At 41.7% G+C, this 19,191-nt stretch overlaps 1 protein-coding gene and 1 long non-coding RNA gene across 5 annotated transcripts in view; one reads left to right on the forward strand and one right to left on the reverse strand.

Annotated features, from left to right (window-relative positions):
- LOC142046567 (uncharacterized) overlaps window positions 1-19,191 on the forward strand; it is a 1,033,250-nt gene that overhangs the window by 610,934 nt on the left and 403,125 nt on the right. The window lies entirely within an intron of this gene.
- Window positions 1-19,191, reverse strand: part of BACH2 (BACH transcriptional regulator 2) — a 296,392-nt gene that overhangs the window by 87,775 nt on the left and 189,426 nt on the right. The window contains exon 1 of one of the 4 annotated variants that reach the window (XM_075063836.1): window positions 17,880-17,963. The exons of the other annotated variants lie outside the window; for them this stretch is intronic. The gene's annotated coding sequence lies outside the window, so the exon portion shown is untranslated. Of the gene's footprint in view, window positions 1-17,879; window positions 17,964-19,191 lie in introns of those variants that run through there. 4 annotated transcript variants of the gene reach the window in all.

Genomic DNA, 19,191 nt, shown 5'->3' on the forward strand with positions numbered 1-19,191 from the left:
GTTGCCTCAATTTGACTACAACATTCAATTTTAGCATGAAAGCCAGCAAGTAAAACTGTATAATTTACCATTAAGAATCACAGCACCGGATCCAGTGCAAAATGAATGGCATGAAACACAAGCAAACATACTATACAGACTGCATTAAGCCTTGTTGAAAAGGCTTCTCTCAGTTCTCTCTTGATCAAGTTAAGAGGATCGACAAAGTGTTGTATTTTTTAGCTCCATTTAATAAATTACATTCTCTAATTCATTTTTTCAAAAACTAATCACTTAGAATAAGGATCTTAAGAATAACTGTAAAAAAAACTGCTTGAGCACAAGTTAAGAATCCCAGGTCAGACTTAGTTAGACTACATAGCAGAAGTGCACAGAAATTGTCTGACAATGTTTCTTGTCCAATAGGATGCAGACAGTATTCTGAGCTTTTCTACTGTTATACTGGCTGCAAAAGATGCCACAGGGAATTCATGTGAAAACAGCTATTTGAAGTGCTAGTCTAGAAATAGTTTATACTCCTTTCAGGATTAAAAATCCTATACATCTTTGTAGAGGGAAGCCCTTTAGTGCTTCAGACAATATGCAATGCAGTTCTAAAGTGGAAATAAGGAAAACTGTTTAACAGGTCCCATATCCCCACTTTCTCCTAAGTATCTCGCTCCATGACGATTACTTGCTTAATAATAGCAGAAGTTTGTTATTAGAAGAAACTGATTAAAGTTTGACCCATCAGTTAGCAAGTCCCTTAGAGCTGTGGAAAATGACCAGCATTAAAATCTATTATTGTGAGTTCTTAATTATTTACATTCCCATAAACAACAAAGGAATCATTTATAATCAATATAACCATTTATAACTTTGCTGCATTCCCTTAAAATAAACTATTGAAAAGCTTAATGATTAATTCAGTAGTTTTGAGAGCTCACTAACAACAGTAGACTATACACAAAGGTCTCTTCAGTGAACTCATTATTTAATTAATAAATGTTGAACACTGAACAGTTCATAGTCATCTGAAACTCCCAAGTAGTGTGTTTTTAATCAATTAATTATCCATTACGACATCGTAAAACATCAGCACAAAAATAGAAATAATGAAATTTAATTATACATTATTTTTCTTAGTTGCCACAAATACTATACAAGACTGATTTGGATTAATAATTCATATAGCAATAAAGTATCATGAAAGATAATTATACAGTGCCACAACTCTCACACTGATTTTGGTAATTACAGATTACAACCATGTTAGCAATTTAAAAAGGTTAGAGAGCAGGAGTAATTTGCTATGTCATCCTCAGATACATTAATGTCTCTTTCTTTCAGAACTAAAGATAACTGAAAATACAATGGATCAGTCAAGATTGCATGGGCCTGCCTACTACCATATATACTGTACCTGAGCCTTAGATCTTTTGTAACTGAGTCCTTAGTGATCAGCTTCTTGTATTGTTTAAATAACCTGTGCTGCAAAGCACAAGGTAAGTTGCCAAGTGGAAAAAACCTCTAAAATAATAAAATATTTTTCAATAATTAGAAATGAAATCATAGACTATATTAGAGGACAATGAATAGACGCGAATTTTTTACATCCAATATCACTGTTGCCTATGCAGGGTGAATAGTAGAGCTAGTTGGTGGGTAAATGCTGATTCATTGAAACAGTTTCTTAGGTCTGGGAGGGAATTTCTGGGGAGATGCAGGAAGGTCAAGCCATTCACTGGCCTACTGGCTATTCTGGGGTGGGGGAATGTCTGTTTTTCACAAAAAATTGAAAAGGTCACCATTTGGCTACAATGTGGAATGAAAACTAATTTCAAAACACAAGAAGAATTCTTGTTTTCTGGCCAGCCCTATAGAATAACACATATGGAAGCTGTCCAACCCTATTGCTAAGGCGATTTATATAATGTGACCTGTCAAACTCCTCCTTGTGCTCTTCCACACGCTTAGAGTTAGTTGAGAATACTGAAAATTCATTCCTAACCTTAGAATAGATGGGGACTTATTAATAGGTACAGAATTTTGGAAGCTTACTTATTGTACAGTTGCGCATAAATACAGCAGAATATTGGCTATAGAAAATAGAGAGGTTCCAGTGCAAAAACATATTGTAAGCTCCTTCAGGGCAGAACTAGATTTTACTGTACATTTGTGCAGCGCCTAGCACAGTATGGCCCTGATACTTGTTAGGGGCCTTTAGGTATGACTGCAATATAAATAAAACTAAACACACCAACAGAATAGTGACAATGTATAGAACTAAGTGATTACTATGGATGTCTTCCAGTTTTGGAAAGATCCCTATCTTTGGCCTTGGCTACACTGGCGCTTTACACCACTGCAACTTTCTCACTCAGGGGTGTGAAAAAGCATCCCCGAGTGTTGCAAGATACAGCGCTGTAAAGCGCCAGTGTAAACAGTGCTGCAGCGCTGGCTGCAAGCTACACCTGGTGAGGAGGTGGTTTATGTGCAGTGCTGGGAGAGCTTTCTCCCAGCGCTGGCGCTGCGACCACACTCGCACTTCAAAGCGCTGCCGCTGCAGCGCTTTGAAGTTTCAAGTATAGCCATAGCCTTTGATTCATTCTGCTGAACACAAAATAAAGGGAGTAAACATCCATGATCTGACAAGGAGAAGGCTCCCAACTTTTCATGCGTAACTGTAATTTTGCTGGATGACACTGCAAGACAGTTGATTTCAGCTGGATGCTTGGTTCAATATAAATTGACGGAGATTGTGCTATTTGCACCCAATGAGACAGCATAGTAGGCCTCATGCCATGAAACTATAACTAAATGTACACATACTTAGATGTCTGTATACTAATGCCAGAAGTATGGAGAACGAACAGGAAGAACAAGAAATACTACTGAATAACCACAATTACAAAATAATTGCCATCAGAGATTTGGGGGGATAATTCACATGAATGGAATACTGGTATACAAGGATACAGCTTGTTCAGGAAGGACAGGCAGGGAAAAAAAGGAAGAGGTGTTGCCCTCAATACCAAAGATGTATATCCTTGCACTGAGGTCGAGATAGAAGTGGGAGGCAGAATAGCTGAAAGTCTCTGGGTAAGGATAAAAGGAGTAAAAGACAAGGGTGATTAATGGTAGAGCACCTACTATAGATAATCTAAACAGGAAGAAGAGGAGGATGAGGCTAACAAAATCATCCAAACCACAGGACTTGAGTAGTGATGGGGTACATCAGCTACCCAGACATCTGTTGGGAAAATAATACAAGGAAGAGATTATCCAACAGGTTCTTGGAATACAGTGGAGACAACTTTTTATTACAGAAGGTAGAAAGGCTGTTCTAGATTTGATTCTGACAAATAAGGATGAACTGGTTGAGAATTTTAAAGTCAACATGGATGAAAGTCAGTACCTGATTTACAATGGCGCCGGTGGCGCCATGCAGCTGGGCCCACGCTCAGAAGTGGTCCCGGCCTGTTCCGCTTGCACTGAACCCCGATACCCCACTGGTTCCTCTCCCAGCCCCCACTTTCTCCGCTTGGCTGCCCCCGCCCCCCCCCCCGAATCCACCTGCCATCTCCTCTCTTTCTCCTGACCAGATCCCAGTGCACTTCCAGCTTTGGGCAGTTTCTGCGTCCCACTACTCCTGGGGTGTCTGTCTCCCTGGAGGTGAGATGCCTGGGACTGGTGCAGAAGCCTGGCCAGTTTCAGCCAGTTGGGAGGGAGGACAGGGTGGAGGACTTGGCTGGGTCACTCCAGGCAAGTGGGTCCTGAGGACAAACCTGGCCTGGCTGACCTCACCACTTCTGAAGTACCGGAGCAATTCCCTGCCCTGGGACCAGCCCTGGCTGCGCTGCCAGCTCAGCCTGGTAGACAGTCACCTCCCAGCAGGGCCGGTGAAAGTGGCCAGAAGGCAGGGCATGGGGGAGTGGGTCTCGGGGGGGGGGGGGGGGGGGGGGGGGGGGGGGGGGGGGGGGGGGGGGGGGGGGGGGGGGGGGGGGGGGGTAAGGGACTCTGACAGGGTGGGGAAGATGTGTGTGTTGGGGCGCTAGGGAGCGGGGGTTCTGTGTAAGGTGTTTGGCAGTTGTGGTGGGGCTGTGGACAGGGAGGCTCTGGACAGGGAGGTGTTGTTCAGGGTGCTGTGCAGTTGTGGAGGGGGTCTGTGTGTCTGTGGGGGCTCTCGGAGCAGTGCTCATGTTGGGCAGGGGGCGGCGGGGGACTGTGTGGTGTGGTATGGGCCCGCCCCTAAAGGAAAGGGGCATGCTGGCAGCACAGGGCCAGGCGGGTCACTGTGCATTTGGCAACTGCTGATTTGTAAATAGTACCCTCATACTGGACTGGGTGGAGCAGGGCCGCCCCTGTCTGGCCACTGGCTCTGGGGACTGGCCTCCCCATGCCATGTTCCACTGTCTCCATGGGGGCCCACAAGGGTTAATCCAGCCCTGGCAAGTGATCATGAAATGATAGAGTTCATGGTCCAAGGAGTGGTAGGAGGGAAAACAGCAGACTAAAGACAGTGGACTTCTAGAAGGCAGACTTCAGCAGACTCAGAGAACTGGTAGGTAAGATCCCATAGAAAGCAAATCTAAGGGAAAAAAGAGTTCAGGAGAGTTGGCAGGTTTTTAAAGAGAGGTTATTAAGGGCACAAGAACAAACTATCCCAATGTGAAGGAAAACAGGAGAGACCACCCTAGAGAGCCATACAAAAAATGAAAAGTATATATAAAAACCCAATAACAAAAGCTCATAGGGACATAATTAGAAAGGCCAAGGCACGAAAGGACATTAAACTTTATGTCTCTAGCTAGTTTAACAAGAAAACATTACAAATACAGTAGAAGCAAGAGGAAGACCAATGACAGGGTAGGCCCATTACTCAAAGAGGAGGGAAATACCATAACAATGGCTGAAGTGTTAAAAGACTTTTTTTGTTTCAGTTTTTACCACAAAGGTTAGCAGTGATCAGGTGACTAGCATAATGAACATCAGTGTAAATGGAGCAGAAACTGAGGCTAAAATAGGAAAAGAACAAGTTAAGAAGCAGTTAGACAAATCAGAGTCTTCAAGTTGGTAGTGCCTCACAAAATGCATCCTAGAATACTTAAAGAACTGGCTGGAGTGATCTGAACCATTTTCTGAAAACTTATGGGGGACAGAAGAGATCCTAGAGAATTAGAAAAGGGCAAAAATAGTACTTATCTATAAAGAGGGAAATAAGGACAACCCAGGGAATTACAGATTAGTCAGCTTAACTTCGGTACCCAGAAAAATAATGGAGCAAATAAACAATCAATAATAAGGTGACATACAACTATCAACATGGATTTGTCAAGAACAAATCACATGGAATCAATCTAATATCCATCTTTGCGGATAAAGGACTTTGTGGATAAAGGGGAAGCAGTAGTCGTGATATATCTCGACTTTTGTATGGCTGTTGATATTGTCTCACATGACCGTCTCATTAGCAAGCTAGGGAAATATAGCCTAGCTCAGAGGTGGGCAAACTATGGCCAGTGGGCTGTATCTGGCCCACCAGCTGTTTTAAGCCAGCCCTCAAGTTCTGGCTGGGGAGCAGGGTCTGGGGCTTGCCCTGCTCTGGCACTCCAGCCAGGGCGCAGGATTGGGGGCCACTCCACGTGGCTCCCAGAAGCAGCCGTATAACCCTGCTCCAGCACTCCAACCGGAGACCAGGGTCAGGAGCTGCTTCACACAGCTCCTGAATGCAGCGGCATACCCCCCCCCCCGTCGCTCCAGCCTGGGAGCAGGGTGAGGGGCTGCTCCACGCAGCTCTCCGAAGCCATGGGATGGCCCCACTCCGTCTCCTACGTGTTCCAATGGCCCTGCTCCAGTGGCCCCCTGTGATGTTCCAATGGGAGCTGCAGGGGCAGGTGCCTGAGGACAGGGCAGCGCGCAGAGATGCCTGGCTGCCCCTCTGCATAGGAGCCGGAGAAAGGACATGTCACTGCTTTGGGGAGCTGCTTGAGGTAAGCGCTGCCCAGAGCCTGCACCTCTGAGCTTCTCCCCATGCCCCAACCCCTTTCCCCAGCCCTGATTCCCTTCTTGCCCTCTGAAACCCTCAATCCCATCCCAGACAACCCTCCTACACTCAAACTCCTTATCCCCAGCCCCACCCCCCAATCCCACTTTTGTGAGCATCCATGGCCCACCATACCATTTCTATTCCCAGATGTGGCCCTTGGGCCAAAAATTTTGCCCACCCCTGGCCTAGATTAACCTACTATAAGGTGGGTTCATAACTGGTTGGAAAACTAGTCAAAGAGTAGCGATCGATGGTTCACATTCAAGCTGGAAGGGCATATTGAGTGGGGATCCGCAGGGGTGTGTCTTGGGTTCAGTTCTATTCAATATCTTAATAAATAACTTGGATAATGGCACACAGAGTACACTTATGGTTTGCAGACAATACCAAGTTGGGCAGGGTTGCAAGCTCTTTGTAGGACAGTATTAAGGTAGTAAATGATCTAAACCAGGGGTAGGCAACCTACGGCACGTGTGCCAAAAGTGGCACGTGAGCTGATTTTCAGCGGCACTCACACTGCCTGGATCCTGGCCACTGGTCCGGGGAGATCTGCATTTTAATTTAATTTTAAATGAAGCTTCTTAAACATTTTGAAAACCTTATTTACTTTACATAGAACAGTTTAGTTATATATTATACACTTATAGAAAGAAACCTTCTAAAACCGTTAAAATATATTAACGGCACACACAACCTTAAATTACAGTGAATAAATGAAGACTCGGCACACTACTTCTGAAAGGTTGCCAACCCTTGATCTAAACTAACTGAAGGAACCCTCATATACTTAGATGATCTCATTTGTTTCCACAAAACATGGGAGAAACATCTGCTAGGAGTAAAAATGATTCTAAAGCTTTTTAAAGAGGCAGGGTTTAAACTTTCAGGAAACAAATGTCAGCATGTGAGAAGGGGGAGCACCTTCCCAGGACACAGTGAAGATGGGTTGGAGCACAAATCCCAGAAACTGAATGTTATAATGGACTAGAAGGTTTCTACAAATGTACAGGCAATACAGTGGTTTGCTGGCCTTTGTGGATTCTACGGGAAGTTTGTACAACATTTAGCTGGTATAATGGTGCTGCCCATTCTGCGAACTAAAAGCAATTCTGTCTGGACAGAGCAACATCAAAAAGCATTTCAGTGATGGAAAGGAGTTCTAAACCATGCTGTGCTTAAATTCCTGGATCCACTCCATCCATTACTGGTAACTGTGATGCTCAAACATTGCTGTTGGATTTGCCTTTGAACAAACTGATGACCTGGGTGGGGAGGGATAGCTCAGTGGTTTGAGCACTGCCCTACTGAACCCAGGGTTTTGAGCTCAGTCCTTGAGGGGGCCATTTAGGGATCTGGGGCAAAAATCTGTCTGGGGAGTGGGCCTGCTTTGAACAGGGGTTGGACTAGATGACCTTCTGAGGTCCTTTCTAACCCTGATATTCTATGATTCACCTGCAAATAAAATGAGAGGTAAACCAAGTATTTGGCTGCAGAACTGGAGTGTTTGGTTATTGTGGAGGCCCTTGAGGCCTATTTTCTCTATATACAGTAGATGGAATTCAGTTTGCACAGACAACAGTGCCCTGCAGTGGCTCCTTATCAAGTACAATCCAGCATACCTGTGGAGATGGATTCACAAACTGACTATACAGTCACAGTTCACCATAAACCTGGAAAGCTAAGCGGTTGCAGATGCTCTCAGCCACATGAGGGCAGTGAGAGCCTGGTCTTCTGAGAACATCTGACAAAAATAATCTAAGTCTCTGCCTTACGTTTGGTGCATCAGCAGATCTACTGAAGAAGACCCATATTGGGAGGTTTAACACAATTCAGGAACAATTATGCATTGATCCACCACTTCATGGTGGTGTATGAAGGTACCAGGATCATCTTGCCAGCAAATTTACAGAAAACAGTACTAAAGTATTTTCATGACAACAAAGTGGAAGGCCTGCTGAGGGATGAAGAGACACCGGGCCAGGTACTGACATATTTTTTGGCTGGACATGGCTACAAATGTTAAGAACTGGTTACTTTCCTGTCTTATCCATCCAGAAAGGAAAGCAAAAGCAAGGAGAGGCAGTACTTTTCAGGGGAAATGCCCCAATCTAGTAAACCGTGGGAGTTCATACAGATTGACTTGAAAGATCCACTAGCAGAAATACCAACTGGAAATTAGTATTTGCATGTAGTGTCTGACATCTCAAACTACGTGGTGACGCAGCTACTAAAGGATAAAAGGACAAACAGCTATGACTGCACTAATGAAACACGTACGAAACAAGCTACATCTGCTGTGATCGGAGGAAGAAATGTGAATTGTGGTTATTACACAAGGTTTGTTGATAACTCCAGATAACCAAGGTGAATAACAGTGTCACCAACCCTTTGAGTAGTGGAGAAGCAGGAGTGGAGTGACTAAGCCACACCACTAGTTCTGTGCTTATAATCGTAGTCAGTGAACACCAACAAGACTGCAATATGAAGATACATGCAAATACAAAAGGTAACTGCAGCCAGCATTCAACTACCCATTACTCTCCTCTGAGATTATTTTTGGACTCAGCAAACCCATGTTTCCCTCAGACTTCATATTCAGGCAGTAAGAATAGGCAAGACCCCCCTGCACTTACACAGATAGGAGACACAACAAAGTCTTGTATCAATGTTCCAGAAAGGGAGGAACAAACGAACCGGAAGCAAGCATGCCAGGCACAAGATGCTAGGAAAAAAAGAGAATTACAGTTCCATCCAGGAGGGAGAGAAGATGCGGCTATGCAACTGGAAAAAGCAGCCTGGAGAAAATCCCAAACTTACTCCTTTTAGGAGGGGACATTTAATTGCATGTAATTAAAAAAAGTAAACAATGTATCTGTGCCTACACAAAAAGCAAGCCCCTTGTAATGCATCAATAACTCATGCACAGATTCATTAAAAGAAAGGAGAGGGCAAACATTGAGGATGCTCATCACCTCAGAGGGATGGAGAAGAGGATTTGGAGTTACTCCAGCGGGTTCCTGTGCCTTCTAATAGGAGACTGGTTGTGGAAAATTGCCAGGCTGTTCTTGGGACTTCAACACTCTGCATTCGGCAACTGCTGGTCTACAACAAATAGACCTGACTTAGAGAACATGTACCTGTATGGACTGATAATCTAGATCCAGCTCTAAGTGATGTCTCCATGACTGAACATAGGACTTGGGCAGGCAGAACTACATGGTAACTGCATGGGTGGCAGACTATCTGGATTCCTAGGAGTTACTGTTTTAAGTTATTATTTAACTGGAGGGGAGAAGTTGTAATGATCAGTGCAGACAGCACCTCTAGCAGTAGATGGTGCGGTATTTTTTATCTTATTATGAAGTTGTTGCCTTTGATATTTTGTTGTATCCGATCTGTGGGTTTTAGCGGGAAGTTCATTCCTGCCAGTGCGCATCGGAGTTGGTACCTGCAGTTTTCAATAAATCCTTGTGATTCTATAAGCGAGTGTTACAATATATATGTAGAAAGTGACAAACCTGGGAAGAAAAATGTTATTATAATGCCTCCTCTCTTGGTTCCCATTTCTGCTACTCCTTACAGTGCATTGATTATGACAACTGGGGGCTAAACTAGATCCATCACACTACTGCTAAGCATTGCCTCCTCAGAAGCTGTCCGGAGTGGGATATGCCCAAAGCAGTAATAGTGCCAGGATGACTGTTAGACAAAACAATATAAATATGTATTTTTAAATTATCAAAAGTTTCAGTGCACTGGGGAGAGATCGCATGGCACTCTGTTGACTTATTTTACTGAGTAGATTGGATGGGCAGACATAGCAATTTGGTGAAAAAAAACAGTCAGGTAACTAATTTCTTCTCTCTCTCCAGAACTCCCATATCTGCCATGCCTTACAGTGTGGTATTTACAACAATGCAGATGCCTACGAGGAAATACAAATCTAAGTATATGCATTTCAAAATTCCATATGGACTATAATTTGTAATGAGGTACAACAGATCCCAGTACTAATTTCCTGAAGACTGCATTGGCTAAGGCTTGTAAGTCTTACCATGCTTTGAAAAACAAAGTGTGTTGAGGTCCAGGTGACAGCTTTGTAAGAACCTATCAGAGGCTTGAGCTCTTTCCACTCAGGAGGCAGCCAGTGATCTATGGAAGATATGTGAGCTTTTCAGGAAAAGTCTTGCTTTTTGCTTTGTATACTTCAGATATCAAGCACTGATCTACTTTACAACTGAGGATTTTGAGATTCTCCTTTCACTACAGAGTGGTAGAGAACGCATGAGTTTGATTTTCGGAACTTTTCAGTTTTTGACATATGTATCTTCACCTCTCTTCTGATATCCAGTTTCTGTGCCATCTTATCTCATAAAGCTATTTTGGGGAGAATGAAAAAAGCACAACATCCTGAAAAAGTGAGCCATACTCGGGGTGAATGCTGCGTCAGTCTTCAGTGCTCTGTGGAATGTGCAACTCTAGGGTACTATAGAGACGGATCCCTGTTTCAAAATTCTTCTTGACATTCTGACTACGATGAGGAAGGCCAATTTGATAGCGAGTACAGTAACTCCTCGCTTAACGTTGTAGTTATGTTCCTGAAAAATGCAACTTTAAGCAAAATGATGTTAAGTGAATCCAATTTTCCCATAAGAATTAATGTAAATGGGGGAGCTTGGTTGAGGTGGTGAAGTCAGAGGATTGAAGAGTGTGGGATATTTCCCAGGGAATGCCTTGCTGCTAAATGATGAACTAGCACTTGGCTGAGCCCTCAAGGGTTAATACATTGTTGTTAATCTAGCCTCATGCTCTACAAGGCAGCACAAATGGAGGGAGGGGAGACAGCATGTCGGACAGAGACACATACCATGTATGTGAGAGAGACAGAGAGAGATGCGTACTGCCTCTTTAGGTACACTGACCTACTCTAAGTACATTGCCTTTTAAAGTAGATCCGCAAGCTGAGACGGCAGCTGCTGCCAGGAAGCAACCTCTGTCTTGAGCCCTGTCATGTCCTGCACCCTGCTCTATAGAGATGGGGAAAGCGGGGGGCAGGAGCAGGGGGACACCCTGACATTAGCCCCTTTCTTCCCTTGCCCTGCACAGCAAGCAGGATGCTCCCAGGAGTAGCTCCAAGGCAGAAGGCAGGAGCAGCACATGGCAGTGGGGGGAGGGACTGCTTAACTGCTGGCAATTGCTAGCCTGCTGGGTGGCTGCCGCACAGGGAACTTAGGGGAGCAGGGAGCTAATAGGGGGCTGCCAGTCCACCTTGGTTCCAAGCCCCCACCAGCCAGCTGCAATCGGCTGCTCTTTCTGCAAGCAGTGGACAAAGCAGGCGGCTGCCAATGACGTTATCAGGGGGCATTGTGCAACTTTAAATAAGCATGCTCCCTAATTGATCAGCAACGTAACAACGAAACAACACTAACCGGGCGACTTTAAGTGAGGAGTTACTGTAGATATAAACAGACCAAAGAGATTGAAAGAGCAGACAATACTAAGCATAGAACTGACAATACTAAGCTTAGGGTCCATGCTGGAAATTATGAGCAAGCGACAGACAGGATTATTGTGCTGTTTTCGGAAACCCTTTCACATGACAAATTAAGGACAACAGATTACCTAGATAAACTCTATTACTGTTTCCTTCGGTTTTAGCTCCAGATTAAGCCCAACCTGTACCAGTTCCAGTAGGGTTCAACTTTGAGGATTTGTACTTGAATATTTTGGATATTATCAGTGCTTAAAACTGAACCAATTTCTATAATAGTTCTTGTTGGTAGACTCTTTCTGAAGGAAACAAGTGGGCTGTTACTGCCTTTTCCAGGTTAATTTTCATTTTTCGCTACACAGTTAATCAAATATTGTTTTCCAGGTCTGTATACAAAACTGCGCCCCTGGTTGACGAGGTCCTGCAGTAGGAGCATACAGGGCCCCAAGAACATGCTCATTAGTTACAACAATCTCCATTGTTAGGGAGCTATGAGGACGACCATGTCTTGCTCCTTTTTGACATATTATATAGTTCTTATGAGAAGAATCTGCATCACTCAGAATAAATGTTTTCTAGACTATTTTGCAAGCTTTTTATCTTCACTGTAACCTTGCAGGCATTTAGAAAATTGTTCATATTCCCTTTGGTCCTGCCTGTCTATTCTGATTAAATGTGAAGAAAGGGAAGGCATACAGTTGTTTGCAGGGTCATATATATGGTAGAGTTTCTAAAGCTATGGCTTCCTGGTTTCTCCTTCTGAAAATAGAGGTGTCTCGTTCCCCATGAATACAAGGCCACTATTTGCTTGCTCAGCACTTTCCAAAATAAATAGAAGGCTTCATGATTGAAATTTTATTTAGAATGTCCATGTGCTGATGACATTTCCTTTGCATAGAGAGCCTCAATGGATAAGATGATTTTCTCTACTCACTTGAAATTTTTTTTTTCATAATTAAGGCAGTAGCCATAGATTACAGGACTGAGTCTCGCTGAGTCCATAGTAGGTAGATTTTGCCAAAAATTCCAACTGGCTTTATAATCTTAAAGTGGTAACTAGTTCAATAGAAATTATTCAGTCCACTTAAACCTGGTCTACTAGGACTCCAGCTAGTGTTAAAACTGGTTTTGTTAAACTGGTAAAAGTTTTGGATACTGGCCTTGAGAGTAAATCTTTAGATGACACAACCAGGGCTATAAAGTTAATCAGAATTCTTTGCTTTTTCCTACTAGATTTCCTCCTGTGAGAAGATTGAATCACTTACAATAAACCTTTCTGTGTTAGCATGCTTTGGAAGGCTTTGCAAGTTTTTCATTTTCTCCATGACTCGGCAGATGCTTACATTCTTGTTCAAGGTGCAGGAGGAGGAAGAAAATCTGGGCATTTTGACAGCTCAGAGCCAACCTAACTTTGTAGTATAGACCAGCCCTGAATTTGTCAAAATGGCCAGATTTTCATTCTCCTTGTGCACCTTGCCTGTAAATATCGCTAGTAGCAAGGACATGGCTAGAGCTCCTAGGTGCTATAGTAACACAAATAATAAATAAAGATAAACTATAAAAATTTAAATTAAGCCAAGAGGCAAAGAAAGGGGTGGATATTGTGTATTTAGGAGGGTCCAACTCAGCTTGTTCCTGTCCTGAGGATAAGTATGCCAGTTTAGTACCCACACATGTGGTAGAGAACTGTGTGGGGGAAAAAACTACAAGGCATGGACAGAGATGAAAAAAATATGGGAAAGATCCTGAGGGGCACATGTGAGCTTCTGTACATCGGTGAAGAGCTAGGAGTTTAAGCAGTGCTAGTTCTAATAAGGAAAAATCACTGGTTTCTAAATGGGGAAAGCTCCATGTGCCTACTCTTTCTTGAATGGAGAAGCCATGTGATTACTGGGTAATAAAATTTTTTACTTTCATTCTACTGCTAAAAAGCATTCTTCACTGTAAAATACAAATACAGGTGCCTTTGCCCATTATGATTATTTAGAAAGTGTCTATAAAAGAGTATTAAAAGGTTAAGAATTTGACATTAACTGAGACTAGTCATTTGACATATTGGATCCTATAGCAGGGGCCTTTTGTTTTGAAGTGTAACCTTATCACCAGCCTCGTTAAATTTAACTGTAGTACCTTTGTTTTTCTTTTGTTACAGCTAGGGCTGTTGATTAATTGCAATTAACTCATGCAATTAACTAAAAAAAATGAATCACAATTAATTCCAGTTTTAATTGCATTGTTAAACAATAGAATACCAAATGAAATTTATTACATATTTTGGATGTTTTTCTACACTTTCAAATATATTGATTTCAATTACAAAACAGAATACAAAGTGTATACTGCTCACTTTATATTATTTTTTATTAGAAATATTTGCACTGTAAAAATGTGGTGAACAAAAGAAATAGTATTTTTCAATTCACCTCACAGAAGTACTAGAATGCAATCTCTTTATCGTGAGAGTGCAACTTACAAATGTAGAATTTTTTTGTTTCATAAGTGCACTCAAAAACAAAACAATTCACACCTTTAGAGCCTACAGGTCCACTCAGTCCTACTTCTCGTTCAGCCAATCACTAAGAGAAACAAGTTTGTTTACATTTAAGGGAGATAATGCTGCCCACTTCTTAATTACAATGTCACCTAAAAGTGAGAACAGGCATTCACATGGCACTGTTGTAGCTGGCTTTGTGAGATATATACATGCCAGATGCGCTAAAGATTCATATGCCTTGTAATGCTTTGGCCATCGCTCCAGAGGACGCTTGTTAAAAAAATAATGGGTTAACTAAATTTGAGACTGAACTCCTTCTTAAAGGAGAATTGTATGTCTCCTGCTCTATTTTACTGGCATTCTGCCATATACTTCATATTATAGCACTCTCGGATGATGACTGAGCACGCTGATTTTAAGGACACTTTCACTGCAGATTTGACAAAACACAAAGAACGTATCAATGTGAGATTTCTAAAGCTAGCTACAGCACTCAAGCCAAGGTTTAAGAATCTGAAATGCCTTTCAAAATCTGAGAGGGACAATGTGTGGAGCATGCTTTCAGAAGTCTTAAAAGAGCAACACTCCGATGTGGAAACTACAGAACCTGAACCACCAAAAAAGAAAATCATCCTTTTGCTGGTGTCATCCTTCTCAGATGATGAAAATGAACATGCGTTATGGACTGTTATCGAGCAGAACCCATCATCAGCCTGGACACATGTCCTCTGCAACGGTGGTTGAAGCATAGAGGGACATATGAATCTTTAGGGCATCTGGCACGTAAATATTTTGCGACGCTGGCTACAACAGTGCCATGAGAACTTTAAGGTGACATTGCAAACAAGAAGCAGGCAGCATTATCTCCCATAAATGTAAACAAACTTATTTCTCTTCGCGATTGGCTGAACGAGAAGTAGGACTGAGTGGACTTGTAGGCTCTATAGTTTTACATTGTTTTACTTTTGAATAGTTTTTTTTGTACATAATTCTACATTTGTAAGTTCAACTTTCACGATAAAGAGATTGTGCTACAGTACTTGTATTAGGTGAACTGAAAAATACTATTTCTTTTGTTTTTTACAGTGCAAATATTTTTATTAAAAAATAAATATAAAGTGAGCACCGTACACTTTGTATCCTGTGTTATAATGGAAATCCATATATTTGAAAATGTAGAAAACATCCAAAATATTTAAATAAATGGCATTCTATTATTAACAGTGCAATTAATTGCACGATTCACTTTTTAATCGCTTGACAGCCCTGCTTACAACTTATAGTAATTGTATTTAAAAACTGAATTCACATGTGTACATCATGGAAAATACTCTCATTCATGTCCCTACAGTTTAAAAATATAGTATTTTTCCTGCATTGTTCAACACCGAGCACATGGTTGGTACTAAATAAAAAATAGTTTTTGATCTCCTGTTAAGATATGCAAAAGTATAATACATTACACACTGGCTGTACAGTAAAAAGCGCCGTGACGTTTATACTGTGTGCTGACTTACACTGGCACATCATGGACCTGATTTGACAAGATGCTGAGTCCCTTCAACTCCCACTGACTTCAATGGAAATTGAGGGAGCTCAGCATCCACCAGGATCAATCTCTACGATCATGGAGCCAAGTGGATTCATAATTCTACAGTATACGTAATTTGGGGTGAAACAGATCTCTGTTTTTCCATTAGTGATTTATATGTTTATGTGCAAAGTGAGGAAGTTATGAAGCACTCTGATTTGGATATCAGATGAAGATAATTGAAGTATATTCCTAATTATTATTAATTACACAATATAATACAGAACAGCAGATAAAGGGGCAATTAATACATCCCACAGATGGTAAAGCTCCAAAGCATTTCTCTTGCCACTGGGACCAACCCAGATGGCAACTTCAGGTGATCAACAAAAATTTTGTCTCTCAGTATAAATTTAAAGAGAGAGAGAGATCTGTCTGGAGTGTACAGATTTAAAATCTGCTTTTTTCCTCCACCTGTATGAAAAATGGCATCCCAAACAAACACAAGGAAGGCTGTAATGCAAATGTTTCCCTGTGACTACATCTTCGATGTACTATGTTGCTAGGACTGTAACAAGAAAGATAGTACTGTTGCAAAAGACACCCCCCCTGAAAAGTGAAAAAAAGTTACAAATATCTTTCCATAAACTTTACCATATATGCAACATATTATTTTTGTGAAAAGACAGACAGTTTTCCAGTCAGATTCAATATAGACTTTGCCATTAGCACAATTCACGTTTGGTAGACACAGAGTCAGTTAATTCATATTTATCAGAAGTCAAGATCAGGTCAGCATAGCCACATATCTGTATGGTTACTTCAAGAATTCTAATAGTAGAAATAAATAGTTTTTAAAAATACCTTTAGGCATAACTTTTTTTTACAAAATTTTCTGAATGGCAAAGTAAGGGAGATATTCACTAATTTGTACTGAATGACGTTATTCTTTTCCACCATCATCATAACATACTGAATTCTATTTTTTTAGTAATACTGACTTGAAATGTACCTGTGCTTTTTCCTTTGTTTTAATAACTTGGGAGATATGTATTACTATTTGTTTCCAGTGCTGCCCACAGTGTCTGGCATAAGTTTTTCAGACATAAGAAAGCTATGGTCTCTGGAAATAGGGCCATATCTATCAGTAGAGCAACACAGATTTACACGAGCAGGGCATATGGCCCTTTTTTTCTTAGGGATTTAGATGTTAACATTCTCATTACTACCTATAAGAATTAGCCTTCTGTTTATTCCTCACAAGTAGTGAAAAAATATCCGTTGCTTGTGAAAACATTATGATTTCAAGTGGGTAATAAACAGAAAAGAAATTAAAGACCTGAAAAAAACGAGCCAATGTTTCTGCAAATGTCTTCAGTAACAAAAAATAAAGGGGAGAGAAGTACAGGAGGAAAAAAAAAAGATGTGATAGAGAGTTGGTCCAGGGCTGACTGTCAAAAGGGAAAAGGCAAGGGAACAGAGCCAGAGGGGATATCAGCATGGAGTCTGAAGTCAGCAGAGACCAGAGGTGGGAGGAGAACCAAGCTCTACGCCAGACACAGGAAGCAGAATGAGGAATCTGGGAAACAGCAGGTGACAGCCACAGTGAAGGGAAAGGGAAAAGAGATGCCTGGAAGTGTATTTCAGAAGAGAAGGGGTGCAGAGAAATAGGAAGGTTGGATGTGACAGGAGATTGAGAGCAGGAGCCAAATTCTGCCATTGTAGCCTCCAGGGCCGGGGTGTAAGGTGTGAGAGGAGACAGAGCTGAGAGTGAGAGCAGCTATGGAAGATGAATCAGAACAGAAAGCCTATTTCCAATGAAAGAAAAGAAAAGATCAGGAGATAATGAATTACATACTTCAGCCAGTGTATTAGGAGTGGAGCAGGAGGGAGCAGAGAGAGGGTAAAGGGAGGCAGCAGAGAAAAAGAATGTTGCTTAGAGTGATGCCTGTGATGGAGGGCTTGGGAGGCAGACAGTGAGGGGATAATATTGAGAGAAATGTCAGAAATGAGGAAGAAAAGGAAGAGAAGGGATGTAGATGGGGGAGAAAGAGTAGCATCAAATGAGATGGGTGGGCGAAAGGAGGCGGTGGAGGTCAAAAAAGCATTCAGCTGGAGAGTTAAGATACAACAGAGATCATTCTTTGCAGAAAGGTACAAAGCAGGTAAGGAGGCAATGGCAACAGATAAAACCAACAAGAAAAGGAAGCATGGTGGGTGACAAGTGGGAGGCAGAGAGAGAAGAGGTGTAGGAGAAGAACACAAAAGAATAAGCTTCAAAATAAAAAGGTCAAGCAACCCAAATATATGGCCAGCCAGAACCAAAGGATCTCACCCTCGAGGCCCAATGTTGCTCAGCACTAACCAATGTCTCCAGCTTGGTTTCTTTTCATGCCTCTCGTCTGCCCTCACAACTCTGGCCAGGGCTGGCTCTAGGGTTTTTGCCGCCCCAAGCAGCAAAGAAAAAAAAAAAGAAGCCAGATCGCAATCAGCTCTTCCGCTGCCGCTTCAGTCTTTTTTGATTGCATGAGGCCTTTGTTTGCAAAATCCATGGGGGCACAGCACTTTTAAATGATCTGCTACAGAAGACTAAAGGCACTGACTGAAATTCCAGCATACTAGAAAAGTATGAAGAAAACTGCAATGTATTGGTCTATACAAGGAGGTGCATAAAGTATTGGATCATAATTTGAACAGCTAACGTAAAATGTTTTCATGGTTCTATTTTCCTGCAAGGTGACTTATATCCAGGAGTATGAGGATTAATGGATATGGAGGCATGAGAAACTTACTACTATGTTTATTATTAGAGTATCAGCTTGACATCCTCCATACTAAAAGTGCCCACCTCCTCACAAAAATTAATATTTAACTTCTTCATGAACTATGGTATTTGATAGAGGAATTGATATCTAAGTTAAAAAAATGAGACATTGTACCCCTAATTTCATTGGACATATTTTTATGCATTTTTCTTTTTAGTGTAGTAACTAATTAATCATATGCTAGATTCTGAAAAGCCTGTACTAGTTGCTAATTTACAGACAGCTAGAAAATGCCGACTCAGGCTAGTAAGTCCATACAAGTAATTCAACTTGCTAATTACTCTTTCAGAAAACTAAGGCTGCCAACAGCCATTCTAACATTTTGCTAAGTAGAGTGAAATATAACTTATATTATCTCATATATCATGTGAAACAGGATGCTACTCAACTAATGTGACAAAACTAAGTAGCTAGGAAAACAAATTAAAAACTAACTGATTTGTACAAAGTTTTGAGGGGGAAAAGATAATGCTGTAGCAACAGAGGGTTTGGCTGATGATACATTTAAGTGTAAACAGTGTTTATGGAAGTTGTCAGGGAGCATTCACCTCGTGTGACCGATAAGACAGAATTCAAACCTATGACCACTTGCACAGGAGAATTTCCACTGCCTCACTAAGCTACTGCATTTAAAGAACTATGCACCGCCTCAGACAAATAAGATGTGGTATGAACTGGCAACCACGTGCATATAAAAGCATGAGAATGTTCACTGCTCCCCTAAGATACTACACTGAGATCAAGAATCCTGGAGGCTGAAGTTCTAGGATCCACAGAAATAGCAGCATCACTGCAAGCTTCCCCAGATTGTGCTGCAGGTGT

The sequence above is a fragment of the Chelonoidis abingdonii genome, chromosome 3 (genome assembly GCF_003597395.2).
Source record: "Chelonoidis abingdonii isolate Lonesome George chromosome 3, CheloAbing_2.0, whole genome shotgun sequence".
NCBI classification, from domain to species: Eukaryota; Metazoa; Chordata; order Testudines; family Testudinidae; genus Chelonoidis; species Chelonoidis abingdonii.